We start from the raw sequence: 19,236 nt of genomic DNA, 5'->3' as shown, positions 1-19,236 counted from the left end.
TTAGAATTACTGAATCTGATGGGTAATTGTGGCTTAATTTCTAATTGTAAGATCAAGGCATGCTATCAGAAGTACTGCCAACATTAAATAGACATTTTATGGTGCTCATTTTAAGGTGGAACTTTAAAGAAATCGAAAACCATTAATCAAACACATAAATCATCCACACCGAGTATTAACTGAAAATCCCTAAATCTGGTAAAACTAAAATTTATATTCAGCATCAAAGAACATGCATCAATGCTTTATTTTTCTCAAGTCTTCAAAGGCGGGAAAAGTTAGGGAAAAAATTTTTATAATTTCAAACTCTCCTTATAGGATGTGTGGAAGTGTGTCCACAGAGCTAAAGAATCAGTTTTTGTGGTGAGAAGAAATTTATTTATATTATTTGTTTAAAATACAGAATAATGTGTCCATTGTTTAAATTCCCTTATGTTGTTTGGAGAAAGCAATCTAACGCTATGTATGCACATAGTAGGTTACAGTTTATGTTTTCCATATATCACTCATTTGACAATAAATTTTTATGATGATTTCTTAAACTCATTAGACCTTATAAAATGATAAGAATGGGTTAAATAATCATTAAGTTTCTTTCCAGCTTTGATTCGATTAGGTTTTCACAGTGGCACTGCCTAATGGCAAACACAGCTCAGTAAATTCCTCTCCTCTGTGTGTTTCTGTTTGTCTCCGTCACTTTGGTGTTCTCCCAGTAGACACATGGAGGGGCATGTTGATTAAATTAGTCAAATTAACTCTTTGCCTGACTCCATCCTCATTAGGCTAATGAGCACACTCAGGAGTACATCTGTATGTCTTAGTTGTCTTAGGTCAGAAGTACTGTCACTAGGAGCACCAATGAAAAGTTGTAATTGTGACACTCTTTAGGAGTTGGGTTTTTTTTTTTTTTTCGTTTTGTTTTGGTTTTTGGTTTTTCTTTTTTTCTTTTTTTGGCTGGCAGCTCATTTTCCATCCTATCTCAAGAGGGAGCATGTGGCTCTGCTGAATAAAAGCTGTAATGCGTTGGGCAATCTCATTTTCTCTGCTGGATCATTGTAAAAGAAGGTGTAATTTTGTTTTCTCCCCCAGGAAAGGGTTTGTGGGTAGGCAAGTGTGAGAGATGTTGAACAAGAATTAATCAAAGGGGGGGAAATCCTATTATAACCATAAGGTGCTGTGAAGTGATAGATCTTAATGACAGAGTAGCTGTGCGAAGAGCTGCTCCACAGATTTGTTTTGATTAAGTGTGTGTTTGTGTGTAGGGGATAAGAGAAGGGGACTTGGAGATAAATTTGGGGGAAAGACAGATGAGGAAGGGAGAGTTTCAAAGGTTGAGTGCCCTCTGATTCTAAAAGGCATACTCTGTCCAAATTATCCAACAGTGTGTAGGTTTCCTCCACTATCTGAAAACGGAGGCTTCCTAGGAAAACTTCTGTGAGCCGGAATGGTGTGAAGTGAGGGAGCCATTACCATTAACTTATATGGAAAAAAATTTTCGAGCATTCCCAGAACCCCAAAATAACCTCTCTTAGCCCCTTGGGATACCTTAGGACACATTTTGCTAACAGATGCACATAATAAATCAAGATAAAGCACAGACCCTCACAGAACTCTGGCCACTTGGTGTGGAGATGCTGGGTGTCAGCTCCCCGGGAAGGACTGTGGTGGTGCCCCGTTGCTCCTCCGGGGCCACACTACCTCTATCACTAGTGGAGGCAAAACAAATGCTGGACACTATTTTTACTTTTTGCCTTCTTTTATACTAGTGCAAATCTCTTTGGATTTCTTTCGGTGAGTGAAAACAGATACAAATGTAGGTCTTTTGTCAAAGCGAAGTGGTGTGAGGTAAACTTTTGAGAAGGGGAAACCTGTATTTGTTTGACTGGCATTTCACAGACTCATTAAGCACAAATCCTCCATTTTTACACTGATTAAATGATTTTTCTGTACTTGGATACATTTACAAAACTTAAAACACTGAGGGCTAATAGTAAAGTGGCCTGCACAGGGTAGGTGCCAAATATATGTTTTTGAACTAACAGAAGGACATCATGAGCAATAGTTAAGTTCCTACAGCTGGCTGAGTACCAGTGGGAGCGGGCAGTAACCCATACAGCAGCTTCCTCTGGATGAGCAAATACTGTGGCTGAAAGTACAGCTATAGAACTAGGATTGTGGTCCGTTTAGGACAAAAGCCCTTTATTGGTTTTCTAGAAGGAAAAAAGTTTGCCATCTCTAACCCTGGAATACTGGGTGAGGTAAAATGTTCTTTCCTCAGGGTGCTCAGTGGTACAACTTTATCACCCTAGAGGCTTGGGAGTAGAAAATGTGCATAGATACAGGCAGACGTCTAATAGTCTAGAAATTATGAGAAAACTCTTTGAATATTAGACAATTTTTTAAAAAATTATGGCTTCATAGGGCACAAAACCCCCCTTTTTTAGTTCAAATCTTAATACTTCCTTGTTGTGCAACAGTCTCCTGGATAGCCTGGAGCACCAATCAGTAGATCCCTGTGTATATGGCTCTATGGCAGCTGAGAAAGTTGTCTGTTGGGAGATATAGCTGATCCAGGGAATCCCTGGGCCTATGCCTACATCAAGAGAGTCTAAGTTTTTACACCTCCTGACTTTTTATTTGCCCACATCTTGCCAAGAGGCTTCGCCACTGTGGAACACCTAGATCTATCTTTACAGTAGGGATCAGGCGTACTACAGGGACAATTTCCATGGGAAAAATAAATTTTTTGGTAATGGAACACCTTTTTTGGTCACCGCACTGTTTTAAATATCACTAGAGGGGTACCTGGGTGATTTAGTTGGTTGGGCATCTGCCTTTGGCTCAGGTCATGATCCCAGGGTCCTGGGATCGAGCCCCGCATCGGGCTCCCTGCTCAGCGGGAAGCCTGCTTCTCCCTCTCCCACTCATCCTGCTCATGTTCGCTCCTCGCTGTCTCTCTCTCTCTCTCTCGTCAAATAAATAAATAAAATCTTTAAAAAAAAAAAGATTTCATTAGATTTATGTCCTGGCTCTACCTCCTACCACTTGTCTGTTCTTACCATCAGTTTCCCTATCTATAAATTGGAATAATTAAACCCCCTACATCATAAGGTTATTGTGAAGGTTAATGAAATAATCCATACAAGATGCTTTACACTCTGCCTAGCATGTAGTAAGCACATGGTAAATGTTAGCTGCAATGACCAATGTAAGCCACTAGGGCTGGGACTATTCTTGAATCTCAAAGTGTTAAGGTGATTAACGACCAAACCTTTTTTCTTTGATGAAATAAAATCCCCTAGGCCAAGAGGATGTCATAGTTCCTGTGGGCCTATGGAACTAGAATGGTTCCTTGAAGATTGGTTACTACATTGTCACCCTTGCAAACTATTTTTCTCCCTTGGAGGAAGGGCTGTGCCAGCGAAGTGACTTAAGTCCCACAGAACAATTGAGTTTTATAATGTAGCTCTTTTAGGGACCACGGGCCCATGCCTACCATGTGGGCACAGAGGAATGGACTTTTAAAGTGGTACTGAAAGTTTTGTAGGAGTTTATTGGGTATGGTGAGCATTTCAGACCAAATCATGTTCAAAGGCCCAGAAGTTTAAGAGGATAGACCAAGCTCAGGGAAATATGAGGAAGAATGGTTGATGGTATATTACATGGGGCAACAGTGAGGTACAGCTGAGAACTTGGAAAAATTACCCTCCAAATGTTTCTATGAAAAACATTTAATATATCAGAGCAAAGATATAGGATTACTTTAAAGAGTTAGAATACCTCCCAGGCTAAACCCGAGGAGAAAATATTCATATGACAAAAGAAAAAAAAATCTTAATCTGAAAGCCAATTGACAAACACTAGAGCAGGTCAAAGGGGGGCAAAGATAGACTTTCTACCTCTAGCTCTGTCTAAAATACTGGGTTTCCTGAACCATGAGCCCAAGGACCTAACCTCTGATGCACAGATGTCCCATAGAACTCTAGTGACTTGGCAACCATTCAGGTTAGGCAGTAAGTTTCTGATTCCAGATCTATCAAACAACCTTCTGATGAGCATTGTGTGTCCAGATCTACCCATGAAGAGTTAGTTTTGATTATAAGTTAATAAATTGACATTTTAGATTTTTAATGACAGACTTATGAGTTGAGTTGGTATGACTCATGTGCCTGAGCCCAGTGACTTCTGATATACTAACCCTGAATTTCCATCCTCCATATCCATGACCAAGCCCCTTGAAAACCAGACCAGTGTTCTCCCTCTCTATGGGAACCTGTTTGAGGCCAGTTGGCTTTTCCCAGGAAGTATTGCTTGGTCTCTTTTGAACTGCAGTAGACACAGGACATGACCATTAAGGGAAATCAAGGTTTTTATCAATGCAGGTAGGTAAATATTATTGTTATCATCACCACTGAAATATTTGTGGAGATTCAAAACTTGTCTCTGAATTGGAATTCTTCCCAAAGTCTTCCAAATACTAAAAATGAAAGTCTCTACAGCAGAACTTTTCTACTTATAGCAACACAAGGACAAAAGGCAAGACCCTTTGCAAAAACCATCTCAGGTACTATTTTTGAAATCAGAATGTGTTAAGATGAAGTTTGAAAAATATAACTAATATCAATGCTGTCAACTGCTGTGAAAGACGAGCCCTGAGCAGATGCAAGAATGGTCTCTGGCACCTGTGATCAATACAGTATCCATCTCTTACATTTGTAAGTGCTTTTAATCTTTTCTAAGGCTCTTTTACTTAATTCAGATCATTGGATATTCCTAACAACCCAGTGAGGTGGTAGATAAGGGACTTATTATTCCTTTGTGAGAGCTGAGGAAACTAAAAGGGAGTTTATAGGGCTTCCCAAATAGGACATCAAATGGCTGGTTAGTGAAGAGCAGAGAAGGGGGCGAGGTCTCACCTCATTCCCTGTGTGTGTCTCCCCATCACACCATACTGTTTGCTCGGGTACACTTTGGCTGCTGACAATAATCATGGCTGTGGAACTGATGGTGGAACAATCTCCGCAGACAGCAACAAGGAGTAGATTTTGCCATAATTTGTTTACTTCCTGTCTGTAGAGTGTCGAATAGCTAGGAAACCTTCAGCTCTAATAATCATTCAGATTAGTCTGAGGGAACAGTTCTCAATTAACATGATCACTCTGACCCTTAATTATGCAACATTTTCCCACAAACTGTCATGGCAACTCTGTATACTCAGTTCCATATTTCCCCACTTTTTCAAGATGTTTTGCCAGGGATGGAAGTCTAGTTTGATGTCATGGAAAAGTTTGATTCTCACAGAGGCATCAAATCTGTAATTCTGGTCTTTTCATTACAGTCTCAGATAAAAAATATCACCTTATCCTTTCCAACACCACTCTCAAAATGGCTATGTATTCTTTTATAAACCCTTTTTACTTTGTTGCAGTTTCCTTTGGAGACTTCTGTTTTCCACTGATTCCACTCTGGTCAGTTGAAAACGCTAAAACATTTTTCTTTTTCATCAGATCTGTTCTCTTCAAATCCCTCTGCTGCCTTTCCAAACCACATTTAAACTTTGTGGGATTTTTTTTTTTTTTAAGATTACTATCAAACTGAAGTTTTAAACTAAAAGGAATAATCACTATAATATAACTCCTCAATTTTCAGCAATAAATAATTTTGGCAAGAGAAGGAAAAGAAAATTAAACTGCTGAATGCATTTCCATACTATGTTGGGAAGAATAACTACAGGAAATTATTGGATTCTCTTCTGTAAATGTCTTAGTATAGAACCTGGCATTTTGCTAAGCTTTATTTTTCCCCAAAGTATGTGAATTATCTAGCCAAAAATTTCTATAAAGGTAAATGTGAACTAAATGGGGAAGGGGAAGGTGGGGGGAGAAGGAGGAAGTGGAACTCAGCACAAGGAGGTGTTATGCAATCATCTGATATGCTACTGCCTAGTAGGGATCAGCAGGATTTTTTTTTTTTTTTTTTACATCTACAGAAGCAGGAAGTTTAGAAACTTTCTGGGTTCTTTAGAATAGCATGTGATGGCTCTGGCTCCTGCAGTTTCTGCATTTGTCCCAAGGAATAGGAACGTGTATATAAAGAGCAACCACAGAATAGTTCACTGGAGACTCGTAATCAAATTAAAAAAAAAAAAAAATTGAATTTTCATTCTTCTTCCATTTTGTAAATGCATTGTTTACTGAACAAAATGATCAAGGCACTCTACACGCATTATAAATATTTCCACAGGCAGTCATAAAGGATATTGCCTCTGGAGACAAATGCTTGTGGTGTTTTCTATAAATATGCCCTAGGTCAAGCCCTGTCGATCACTGGTATTTTGAGCTATGTTACTGGAAGTCTGGGGCAGGTGGTGTATGATCTAGTAAACATCAGTTCATTCCGAACTGACAGCATATGTAACCTGATATCTGAATACCCAGGATAAAAGGATATTTAAATCATGTCAGTCTTCCTTTAGTAGGAACTAAATGCAATAAGCTTAAAGTTTTCAGAATTACTTTGTGGAAAATGACATAAATCAGAAGAAATTAAGATAAAGTACAATTTTGACCAGAGTACATTACAATTAACATTAACCATATTGACTGGTCTATAACTAAGCACCATTTACCAATGCAATCCAGATGCATCTGCTTTTCCGAAACTGCTTATTATTTTGGTGGAAGTTTATGAGTTTTCTATGCTGAGTGTCTTGCTTTAAATCTTTTTCATTCATGTTAGTAAATAGAAATAAGAAGGCTTTCCCTTACAAATTCAGACCAGAAGATCAATGGAATGCGGTAATATGTTTTTCATGATTAATAGAGGTTAATAAAATGAAGGTAATAAAATTGCTAATTAAATTCAGAAGGTAGAATTGTGACAAGAAGTATTTTTCAGAGGGTTTTTTAAAAAATTACTCTTTTGGGGACGCCTGGGTGGTTCAGTCAGTTAAGCATCTGCCTTTGGCTCAGGTTATGATCCCAGGGTCCTAGGATCAAGCCCCACATGGAGCCCCACGTGGGGGGGGGGGGGGGGTGTCCTTGCTCAGCAAGGAGCCTGCTTCTCCCTCTGCCTCCTCTCCCCCTTTTTGTGCTCACTCTCTGTCAAATAAATAAATAACATCTTTTTAAAAAAATTACTCTTTTATTCAAAAGAGGGAGGTTGGAGGACAGCCCTAATGTTGGGATCCAGAAGGACAGAACTTTCTTTGGAAAGTCTCCCTTTGTTGGTTTATTGAACCCTGTATTCGTAACTTCTTGGAGGAGGGTGCTCAGTTTTCTTAGACTTTCTTCTCTGTTGCAAAATGACAGGGCTCAAAATTACTTGATTTCAAATTTCTACTACTTGCTCTGGAAAGCTGCAAAAGGCAGCAGGCAACAATTATTTATGCATTTACCCTTTCACTGCCCGTGCCCTATTACCTTCCAACTGGAACTGCGAAAAACAAACATTTCACATGTGCCAGCCTTCACCATGATGGTAATCAGTAGTATTTACTACTGCCACCTTTGCAGATGTGTGCCTATGCATCCATACATCTCTCTGTATATCGTTGGAATAATTCAATTAAAAAATGGTTAGAACTTTGATTTTAAGATAGGATGCAGAGAAATACATTTTTAGCCTTAGGCCTACTGTCAAGATAATTTGAGGCCTAGGCGTTACAAGTCTTTCACTACTATTCTTATTTGCAGACAAATTCTTCTGGGAATATTTAGTAGATGAGGAATTCAGGGACAGTGAATGAGTCCTACACCTTGTCATTTGCTACAGTATCTAGTAAATGTTCTGATTACCTTACCTGGCAATGTGTCAGCTTCTTCAAAAGGTATTTAAGGTAGATTACCACTGAAGACACATATAGAGCAGAATTGCTAAAAATAAAAGCAAAAAAAAAAAATTAAAATTTGATAGGCGGGTGGAGAATGATGTCCCAAACCTGGCTAATATTGAATCCTACAATTTTAGCTCTAAGCTTCCAGAGACAAGAAATAAAACATGATGGATAAATATTTCTCATTATTGGATGCAAGTAAGTAAATCACTTTGACAAGAGCAACAAAGTTTTACTGATTAAAAAAATCTGAAATTAATTCATCACATGGATTTGTATGGGGAGAATATTGAGCTGCATAAAGTCTATCTCGAAGAGGAATTGTTTCTTAAAGCAGAGAGGTTCTTGGTATGATTATTTCATGTGTTTATACTTGAAAAAAAAAAGTACACATGCTTGTCTATTATTAAAATGTAACTCAGCAGTCATCATGAACAAAAAACGCCGCCTGGAAAGATTGTCACAACCTAGATGGGAGATGTCTGCCCAGAGAGTTACATAAACAAAGAAGAGTTGGAAAGACCTTGGCGTAATAGCAACAACAGCAAAAATAAACTTGAGCGAAAGGGCACCAAACAAAAGCCTCACCCGGGCAAGCAGCCAAGGGAAGTTACTCAGACTGGGCAGAACCTTTCCTGAGAGACCTCTGCTTCCAATGGGGAAAGCTCTCCCCTCAACTCTGGAGCTTTTCTAGCCATTTTATCTAAGAATTCTGCCCAGGAAATAGTTGTCAGGCTCCACCTCGCTCACCTCACCCTATCCAGACACCGGGTAAAACAGCTCTCTTTTACCTCCATTCCTTGGCACACATGGTGGCCTCTGGTAAAAACCTCCACCTTCCTCCACCCTGCCCTTGCCCCCACGCTGGGCCAAAACCTACTTACCAGCCCCCGGGGAAGCCTCTGCTTAAATACCTCGTACTTCATGAAATCTTCCCTGACCGCACTAATCCACGTCAGGTGGCCCCAGCTCAGTGAGTCTCATCCCTGGCTGTGTGTTACAATCACCTGGAATGCACTGGGGACTCAATGAAGCCCCATGTCCACTTTCAGAAATTAAAACTGGAAGGTTTCTTTTGAATGCTCTGGATGAAGCATAGGCATGTAGTATTTAAAGTTCCCGAGGTGATGACAACGAGCAGGAAATGGTATGAACCTCTGTTCCTTAGGATCTATTAGCTCTCCAGATGTCCATATCATGACGCTTACCAATTCAATTTACCCCAGTATTCATTTATTGAGCATTTACTATGTGTAAAGAATGATTTTGTAATAATGAGTAAAACAGGATTTTTATTTCTTTTAAGATTTGTGTTTATTTATTTGAGACAGAGAGTGTGTGTGCACACATAAGCAGGGGGAAGGGGCAGGGGTGAGGGAGAGAGAAAATCTCCAGCAGGGCAGAGCCTGACATGGGCTTGATTCCACAACCCTGAGATCATGACCTGAGCTGAAATCAAGTGTCAGGAGCTCAACTGATTGAGCTTCCCAGACATCCCCAGGATCTCTTTTTTTTTTTTTTTTTTTTTAAGATTTTATTTATTTATTTGACAGAGAGAGACACAGTGAGAGAGGGAGCACAAGCAGGGGGAGTGGGAGAGGGAGAAGCAGGCTTCTCACTGAGCAGGGAGCCCCATGCGGTGCTCCCAGGGTCCTGGGATCATGACCTGAGCCGAAGGCAGATGCTTAACGACTGAGCCACCAGGTGGCCCAGGATCTCTGTCTTTATAGAGCTTACAGAAGAGCGGGGAGACAAATACTGAACAAGTTATTTATGATGAATAATTTAAAAGAGAGCTCTATAGGGTATGATGATCTGCTGTAAGAAAAACAGTGATCTAGTGTCGTAGATTGTTTACATTCTGCACTTTCCTATTGGAAATATAAATCTCACCCTTTACCATGTAACCTTGCAGTGTCCTTGCACATGAGGCTCTTTCCTGCTCCACTGATGTTGATCTTGGTCATGAGACTTGCTTGGGTCAATGGAAAGTTAATGAACATCATGGAGCAGACATTTTGCCTGCTCCATGAATTTGATATTTTGTGTTCCAGTGATCCACCATGAGGAGAGCAAGCTCTAAGAAGCCTGTGCCCTAGGATAAATGCAAGTGTCTTAGACTTGAACCCAAGTCACAGTGAGGAAGCAGTGCCAGCCATCCTCCGGCCTGATGCAGAACCTCCCCCAGGGGTCCCGCCTGGTTCCCGCAAACTATGGAGAACCTGCAGACTCATGGCATGAGAATGCATTTTGGTTATTGTAAGTCACTGAGTTTTGGAGTAGTTTGTCATATAGCATTACTGTGGCAATGGGTAAGTAATACACTAGCCTGGGGTTTGGCCACACTGCATTTGCCTAAATAAGCCGCGTTTACTTTGTGTCATCATTGTATTTCCTGTTCATAACACACTGGGTGATATGTAGCAGGTGCTCACCAAATATGTGTTGAAGGAATGAAAAGACAGTTCCTGACCTTGGTGATCTCATAGGCTACATGTAAAGCAGTTCTGTGAACAAATAGTTACAGTATGAAGTGATAAATGCAGTAATAGAAGAGCTACTCTAGCATAGAGGTAGAAAGCCTTCAAGAGTGTGTTACCTACACCAAAGAAAAGTGTCAAAAACCAAGCACTCAGATTTAAACATAATAAGAACCACTTATTCTATCATCAGAAGCTTTTATTAGACTTGCTGGTGCAAGCTGGGCTACTTTCAAAGTCACATAAATAGACTTATAGTTCCTACCATAAAGCAATAAACTGTGTGGTTAAAGATTTTCAACATATGTACCGAATAAAATGAGATATTTATAATCTATGTTGCATGCAAATTAAAAGGGCAGTGGACGGGAGGTAGGGTCTAGTGAAATGAAATACCAGAGAATAGTAGATTGGAATGGATGTTTACCCAAAAAAGGCAAGTTTTTGCTTTACGAACCAAAATGAGAACTCGAGAAACTGGACAGAGGGATGAGGAATGAGAGTTGGAAGGAGGAGAGGAAGACCACAGTACAGGATAGGCCTACACACTACATCTTACTTCTCATGAAAAATAAAAGGCCTTCGCAAATAACCAATGACCAACCAGTATATTCTCTCTTCTGTCTGAGAGTTCTACTTGACCCATCCACCCTCTTTGCAGGTGGCCCTTTGAGAACTTATTAATTCTTAACTTGGTCAATGATGTCATTTTTTTAAAGGGTGAAAGAAAAGTAATTAATTGATCAACTATTAATTAAATTGAAATATATTTGACATGTAATGTCAAATTCAAGGTGTGTTGTCATTCTTACACGGGTATTGCAGGGAGAGATACTTAAGAAAGGTTACCTATAATGAAGGTTATCTATAATGAAGAAATAGCAAGATATTTCCATAGCCAGTGACTCCTCTATCCTCTTTCTTTTTTTCTTTTTTTAAAAGATTTTATTTATTAATTTGCCTGAGAGAGAGCACAAGCAGGGGGATCTGCAGGCAGAGGGAGAAGCAGGTTCCCTGCTGAGGAAGAAGACTGATACAAGACTCGATCCCAGAACCCTGGGAGAATGACCTGAGTCTAAGGCAGTTGCTCAACTGACTGAGACACCCAGGCATCCCTTCTCTGTCCTCTTTCAATCTTCCAAGGAATATATTAAGATCTCTAATTTACTGAGGTCTCCTCTCACACTCTGTTTTTTCTCGGGGATTAATGCCCCTTTCCTGAAATTTTAGCAGGATTTGAGGAAGCAGAAGGCTAAATTTTTTTTTGCACCAGAAATCCAAAATATGGTTCACTATGCCTAACAATTGCAAACAACTTAACATTTCCCTAAACCAGGAAGTTGTTGAATAAATCAGGTGTATGTGTATGCTGAAATAATATGTAGGTACTAAAAATCATGACTTTAAAGATTATTTAAGGATAAGGAGAAATGCTCAGAATAGAAAGTGATTACAAAAGTCAGATTGTAGAATTCTCTTTATCATCTGACTCCCATATCAAAATGATAATAATTGTTAGTATATTTGGAGGGTGGGATTATAGCAAATTTACTTTATTTCATTCTTTTTGCAATTCAAGATTTCAAATTTTTTTCATGAATTATTTTATCATCAGAAAAAAAATATTTTGAAAGAAGTTTATGCTAATCATTTCTTCATATCTACTTTTTTTAGAGAGACAATCTGTCCATTCTTGATTACAGATACTTAAATCTGTTGGTGAGTAAAGTGATCACAATTTGATTATTTTACTGTTCAATTTCCAGATGAATTGATTACGTTTTTCTCTAAGCCTCAGCTTCCCACAACTTATATGCTTAGAAGTCTCCAGAATACCTTTTCTTCTGGGACATTTTACTGCTTTCCACCACTTACTAGATAAACAAGAGAAGGTAGTAGGGTCATGGAAAGGTCTTCAGAATTGAGCATTGCTAACACAGATACACTTCTTTCAGTCATCCGCTCTTATGCATTCAGTTTCGCACAACTGGGTATGAAAAGCATTCACATTTCATCTATATTAAATGTTGTAAATTACATTCTCAAAAGTCCCTGAGGTGTACCTAACAGTCACACTAATACTTTAAAATAGCATGAACAAAGCAGGAAGTTGCATCCCCAAATAAGACAAGAGGTTGTGCTTAAAGTGTCACCATGGGACATTTCATTTATTTTGAACTTGTATGCAATGATTTGTTCATTTCTAGGTTTTCAGATTTCAAGAAAATCTTCTAAATTATAGAGGTAAATGTACTAACTTTTTTTGTCTAGGTTGTTATTTTTCATAGCTCAAGTGAGAGGTTTATCTATAGTCAATCACCTTAAATGTCATAATGGTTCTTCTTTTCCTCCTCCTCCTCCTCCTCCTCTTCCTCCTCCTTCTCCTCCTCCTTCTTCTCCTTCTTCTCTTTCTTCTTTTTTCAGAGCCTATTGTCCTTGCATACAAATCCAAGCTTCCTGCCATGTTATTCAAGGTTCTGTGTTTCAGACTGTAAAGATAATGTTAAAGGAATGAACAGGGTCTTGGTGGGATGGCCAGAGATGACGTCTTCCATGTGAAAGATAAGAATAGTGTAGGGGTGCCTGGCTGGTTCAATTGGTAGAGTATGAGATTCTCAATCTCAGGGTCATGAGTTCAAGTCCATTTTGGGTGTAAAGCCTACTGAAACAAACAAACAAACAAACAAACAAACAAACAATAGTATGGAGAAGAACAAGAGAGTCTGTGATGTGGTGGAGCTTGGCGTTTTCAAGGAATGGAAGGAAAACCATTGTGGCTGAAGCATAGGGAACAAGGGAATGAATGGAGACTCATTCAACCTGTGACTGGAGAAGTTGTGACTTTTCCACACAACCAAGACCTCTGATGTGGACATTACTGACTCTTGTGTAAAGTGTTGGTCCAATGCCCTGTGTTCATAGGAGCCAATGCCACATGGCTCCTCCTGCCAGCTTTGTGCCCAGCAAGTCGGCACTACAGTGGGTGAGCGAGAGACACTGTAATGCACTCTGGTTCCAGGACAGAGTTTCTTGTAAAAACCTTCCCTGCTGACTCAAGACAGCTTTAGACTCAGAGCTACTTCTTATAAGCCTGCAGGATTACCCTGCTCCAGACTCTGACAAGGAGAAATTTAGAGATAACCAGAAAACAAAACAAAACAAAACTATGACTCATTCAGTAAGCACGCAGTCCAGTTTGTGAGAAATACATGGATTTTCCCACACAGGGATAGGATGAATGAATGGGAGACATGGGAAAAGAAACCATTAATGTCCATATCGTCCACTTAACTGTAAATCCCATTAAGAAAAGGACGATGGCGGGGCACCTGGGTGGCCCAGCAGGTTAAGCATCTGCCTTCAGCTCGGGTCAGGATCTCAGGGTCCTGGGATCGAGCCCCACATTGGGCTCTCTGCTTGGCGGGGAGTCTGCTTCTCCCCCTCTCTCTTCCTGCCTCTCTGTCTACTTGTGATCTCTCTCTGTGTCAAATAAATAAATAAAATCTTAAAAAAAAAAAGAAAAGGACAATGGCTAGGTTTGCTTACTGTCATATTGGTGAAGTCTAGAAGAGTGCCTGGTACATGGCAGGTACTAAAATAGTGTTTGTGGAATGAATGAATAAATAGCTGATTGCAGGTCTGAGAAGACAGGAGGTGAGTCTGGATCATCTTGCTAGGCTGGAAAGTAAGGAAGTGATCTGCAAATGCATGGGCTTAACAAAAGCATCCAGCTTGAAGAGACTTTCACTAGCCAGATCAGAGGCAATTTTAAGCATCAAACTAAATAAGGACAGTGACCCAGTAAATAAAATAGAAACCTATGAGTCTATATTGGTAATAATTAGATAGTTTAAAAAACTGGGGAAAGGGAGAGCTTTTCCTTAGAAGGTAATTCACAGATAAGTGTGAGTGGGGTAGTAGAATTGGAAATTCACCATTTTTCAGTTGTCATAATAATTTGGGCAAGAATCATCAGTAGATGCTAAATCTGGGGGAAGAATGTGATGAAGAACAGGTTATAACTGTGAACATATAAATATATGTTCTTCACATGACTAACCTTCAGAATGCTTATTGGTTGCAATAATCAGTGCCAGCTAATGATATGACTGAGACAAAATGCCATCTAAATACAATGTGTGATCTTAGACTGGATTCTGCACTGGAGGTAAAAAAAAAAGAAAAAAAAGCTTTTAAAGGATTTTATTGGCACAACCAACAAAATGGGAATATGGATTGCTTAGATAAAAAATACAGTATCAGGGTTAAATTTCCTCAAGTTGGTTACTGTACCATGGTTCCATAAAGCAATAGCTTTATTCTTGGGAAATATATACTGAAATGTTAAGCGATAAAGGGACGTGATAGATGCAACCTATCCTAGAGAAGTTCAGAAGGGAAATATTGTACATAACACATGCATACAGACAAAGAAAGAGATGACAAATATGGCTCATGTTAAAATTTGTGTATCCAAAGAAGGGTGTTATGCTCTGTATTATTTTTGCAACTTTTCTGTGAGTTTGAAATTATTTTCAAATAGAAGTTTAAATAATGTAGCAAATGCATAATACAAAACAAAATAAGGTCAGAAAGGGTACAAGTCAAGTATTACTGCTGGTCAAATAATGGGAGAAATTTTGACCAGAGGAAATGAGAGAACAAGGAGGTCTTAAAGTCAGGAAAAAACAAACAAACAAAAACCCAAAAAACTTCAGGAGCAAAGATAAGGAGGGAAAGTAAAGGCATAAGGGAGAAAAGAGTCCCGTTTAGCTAAAGGGTACGAAATTATAGAAATAAATCAAAAATAGTAATTTGGAGATATTTTGTGAGAGGATATCTTGAATATCCAACTGTATATTACCAACTCAAATTCATGCAATTATATTATTAATAATGCATTCTGTCTTAATGTATGATAAATTTCAATAAAGGCCATAAAGGAATTTTTGTTAGTATGATTTCAGAGAACAAAAGATTATTTCCAGCTCTTTCTAAATCTAAACAAAAAACAATCAAATAAAAAAGTCCAAATATGCTGCTCATATATTTAGCTATGAAACTAAAACCCACATAGGCCGCTCAGAAAATTAAAAACAACAACACAGAGGCAAATTATTATAGCAAGCTTTGGAATTCAAATTCTCTCAAAAATTTCATTTTCTACAACTATTTGTTAAATTGCTGAGAAATTATTTGAAAGAAGTTCTGCATGTGCTGATCATCGGCAGCTCTTTTCTTTCCTCAAGTTACTTGAGCCTGCCCGCTCAATCCTTTATTCAGCTTTTAAATGAAAAACGAATTCTCATCTTAAGCCTCCCCTCTTTTAGCTGAGAGCTCCTTTGCAGCATGCAAACTACTCCAGTTAGCCAGCTGCATGCTGACTCCTCTACACTCCAGGCAAGGACCACATTCTGCCTGTCCCTGGTGGGAGTTACCAATTGACCCAACGACACAATGTTTCACAAGATCAAAGGCAGTGGTGAGGTCAAGGGGGCTGAGGCTAGAGCAGCCGCCAGGAGGCTTAGCCCCTGGGGAGGGTGTAATTGGTAGCTTTGTGTTTCAATAGAGAGAAGTGGGTAAAAGCCGGATTAGAGAAGGTCAAAGAGAGAGTTGGAGGAAAGAAACTTGGGAGAACTGGTGTGAACGTTAGCCTAAGAAGAATGACTTAACCAAAAGAACAAGGTTAAGAGGAGAAGTAATCAAAGCCCGTGGAGTCCACAGGGGATATTGTACTCTCCTGGGATGTAACTCAGGGTCTGGGCAAGATGGATATAAGGGAAATGCAGTCTAACCAGATGAGGGAGTTGAAAATAAGGGCTACAGGAAAAGCTACTGATTATGAAACAGAGTTGGAAAAATCAGACCTGGAGAAGTTGAATCCAACAGTGTAATAAGAAGGGCATTTAAATCCATATGTCAGAGTGGTTAATGGATTAGAAGCTGTGAAAAGTACAAGTGGGACAAGGATAAAAGAGGAAAGAGTGTTGCTAAAGAAAAAGGAACAGAGGCTTGCAAGAGGAAATATTTTATGTTAAAAACAGTGGCTAAGCCAACAAAAGGAGCTCAGCACAATGTTCTTTTATATAGGTGCCTGTAAGATTTGTTATTTAAAAAAATTTTAATCACAGAATATTTGTTTCTTAAAAAGATGGTGTTTAATATACATAAAAAAAAGAAGGTATAGTAATAAAATGAGTACTCATAAACTTACCACCCTAGCTAAGAACTAGAACATTATCAACACCACATAAAAGGAAAGCCTAAGCTTCCTTCCTTCCTCTGATTCTTTGCACAGAGGTAATGTGAATTCACAAATATGGGGCTTAACCACTCCTTTTTTATTAAAGATTGTATTTATTTATTTGCCAGAGAGAGCATGAGCAGGGGAGGGGTACAGGGAGGAGCAGGCTCCCTACTGAGCAGGGAGCCGGATATGGGGCTTACTCCCAGGACCCTGGGATCATGACCTGAGCTGAAGGCAGACATTTAACCATCTAAGCCACCCAGGCGTCCCTAACCATTCCTTTTAAAAATACTTTTTCCCTATGTGTATCCATCTCTTAACATGATATTGTTCAATTTTCCTTCTTTTTAAGCTTTATAGGTATGATTCTGAAGTTCCACTGTATGTGGTTTTATATACTTTATCACCAATGCTTACGTTTTGTATTAGTCAAGGTTCTCCACAGAAGAGACCCAGTAGGAGATATTACACATGGATACACAAAATTTAAGGTAAAAACATATTTTATGCTTATTTATATTATGTTACATTTATATTAATTTATAGTAAGAAATAGATACATCTTGGGGCACCTGGGTGGCTCAGGGGTTAAGTCTCTGCCTTCGGCTCAGGTTATGATCTCAGGGTCCTGGGATCGAGCCCCACATCAAGGCTCTCTGCTCAGAAAGGAGTCTGCTTCCTGCCTCATGAGTTCATGTCAACTCAGTCACTATTTTATCATTTCCTCATTCTCCTGTCAATTGACCCTTAGGTGTTTCCATTTCTCTGGTATTATAAAGAAAGCTGCACTAGACATTTGTGTGCACATCCCTTTGAGCGCATATGCAAGAGTTCCTCAAGATTATAGGAATGGAATGGATAGTAGACAGAGTACGTAAATTCAACTTTAAAAAGTTTGCTACAGTGATCGTATCAACGTACATTTCTCTCAATACATCTAAGTAGGCAGAGTTGTGCTTTCAATATTCAAGTTCCAAAAAACAGGGTTAGATACATGAAAGCAGTTAAATTCATTTGACAATTTGATCCGTATCCACTCTCTCCCCCCTTATACAACCATACTTACCCCTAGACTATTTAGAAGTTGGAATGAGAAGTGAGGCAAGTTTGATGAGATGGTTTAATAGAGACATTGTAAACCATTCCTTCCTGCAGCAAGTATTTATTGAGCATATGCCATGCACCCAGCACTGTGCTGAACATTGGGGAGGGCACATAATAGATGCCCCATCTATGGTTTCAGAACTAAGAATCTGGAAGGGAAGTAGATGGATTAATAGGCAATTATAACAGTGCTAAGATGGAGTTAGTATACAAGATGTCATTCATGTGCGTTTGCCACATGAGACAGTTTATTTCTAAATGACCCGCTCCTTAGAATAATAAGCATTGATTTCTAGGGTAGTGGTTCTTAGCCTGTTGTTTCTTTGCTGCATATTTGTTAACAAGTATATTTATTAAGGATGCAAGATCTTTCCTTTGCATAATTCATTTTCTGCAGCTACTCTTCATAATCAGGTCTTCACAGTCTGTAATAAGCGTCTTTATAGGAATGCATGACTATAAAAATAGGCTAAAATTCAATACACAGAAACAGTGAGCTTTAGACCAGCTACCAGGAAGATTTATTTTAGCAATATAGCTCTATGTGAGGCTGCTGCCTGGTACTTTTTATCCAGCTTACAACATTTTATCTCCTTATGCTGGCCAGAGTTAGTCCTAAGAGTAGGATTCATCTTTAGAAAACCGTAAGTGTCAATAAACTACACTGGTCTTACAGAAGACTCCAGCCCCACAATTTTGAGTATGGCACAACGTCCCCGGAACATAACACCTCCTTCAGGCTCCATGCTTTACCATCAGTTTGCCTGTCTCCTTCTGGGAGTAACACAAGGTGTCACAGGACTTGCAATGGCACCACAGAAGGTGGGGGGAGGGAGTGGGTAGAGCACAGAGCTGAAAGCAGGGCCATTGAAATGTACTAATCTTTTGAGTCTTTGGCTGTGTTCCCCTGCCCTACTTTTCCAGAATGCTGTAAGCTGGTCATGCGATGTCTTTTCACCAAATTCCCTTGCACCCACCGGGGGATTAGACAATTTTTGGAGAAACATAATCCTTCCAGAGACGAGATCTCATACTGATGATATTTCTTTCTCACCAAAAGCCTTGTTTACTTCACAGCTAAAAACCTTCCAGTTTAGCTCCTAAGTGGACAAGCCATGCCCACGTATGTCACACTTCCAATAGTGGGCAAGTCACACAAACGCTGAGCTTCTAATCAGCAACTTCCGAATCGCTGGCCTTAAATGTGAATGTTCAGCTAAGGATCACTATATATTTGAGGAACTCATCTGACATTAAAGAGAAAAACAAACAAATAAACAAAAAAAAAGGACCCGTAAAAAACAGAGACGATGCAGAAGAAAACAAACAAAAATCTATATTTAATATCTTCAGAGCAATAAAAGATACTACCTCTATAAAACAAACATAAGAGGCTATAAAAAAAATCAAGGAATTAGAAAGAGTCCTTAAAATTAGAAATATGGTAGCAGAATAAATAATTCAATAAAAGGATTGGAGAATGAAATTGAGGAATGCTCAGAAAACAGAACAAAAAGAGACAGAAAATGGAGGAGACTGGGAGGAAATTAGAAAATCAATGCAGAACATCT

Source organism: Enhydra lutris, unplaced genomic scaffold (genome assembly GCF_002288905.1).
Source record: "Enhydra lutris kenyoni isolate GAN:26980312 unplaced genomic scaffold, ASM228890v2 scaffoldscaffold15, whole genome shotgun sequence".
Lineage (NCBI taxonomy): Eukaryota > Metazoa > Chordata > Mammalia > Carnivora > Mustelidae > Enhydra > Enhydra lutris.
The sequence above is the reverse complement of the archived record's forward strand: the minus strand, read 5'-3'. Positions refer to the sequence as shown.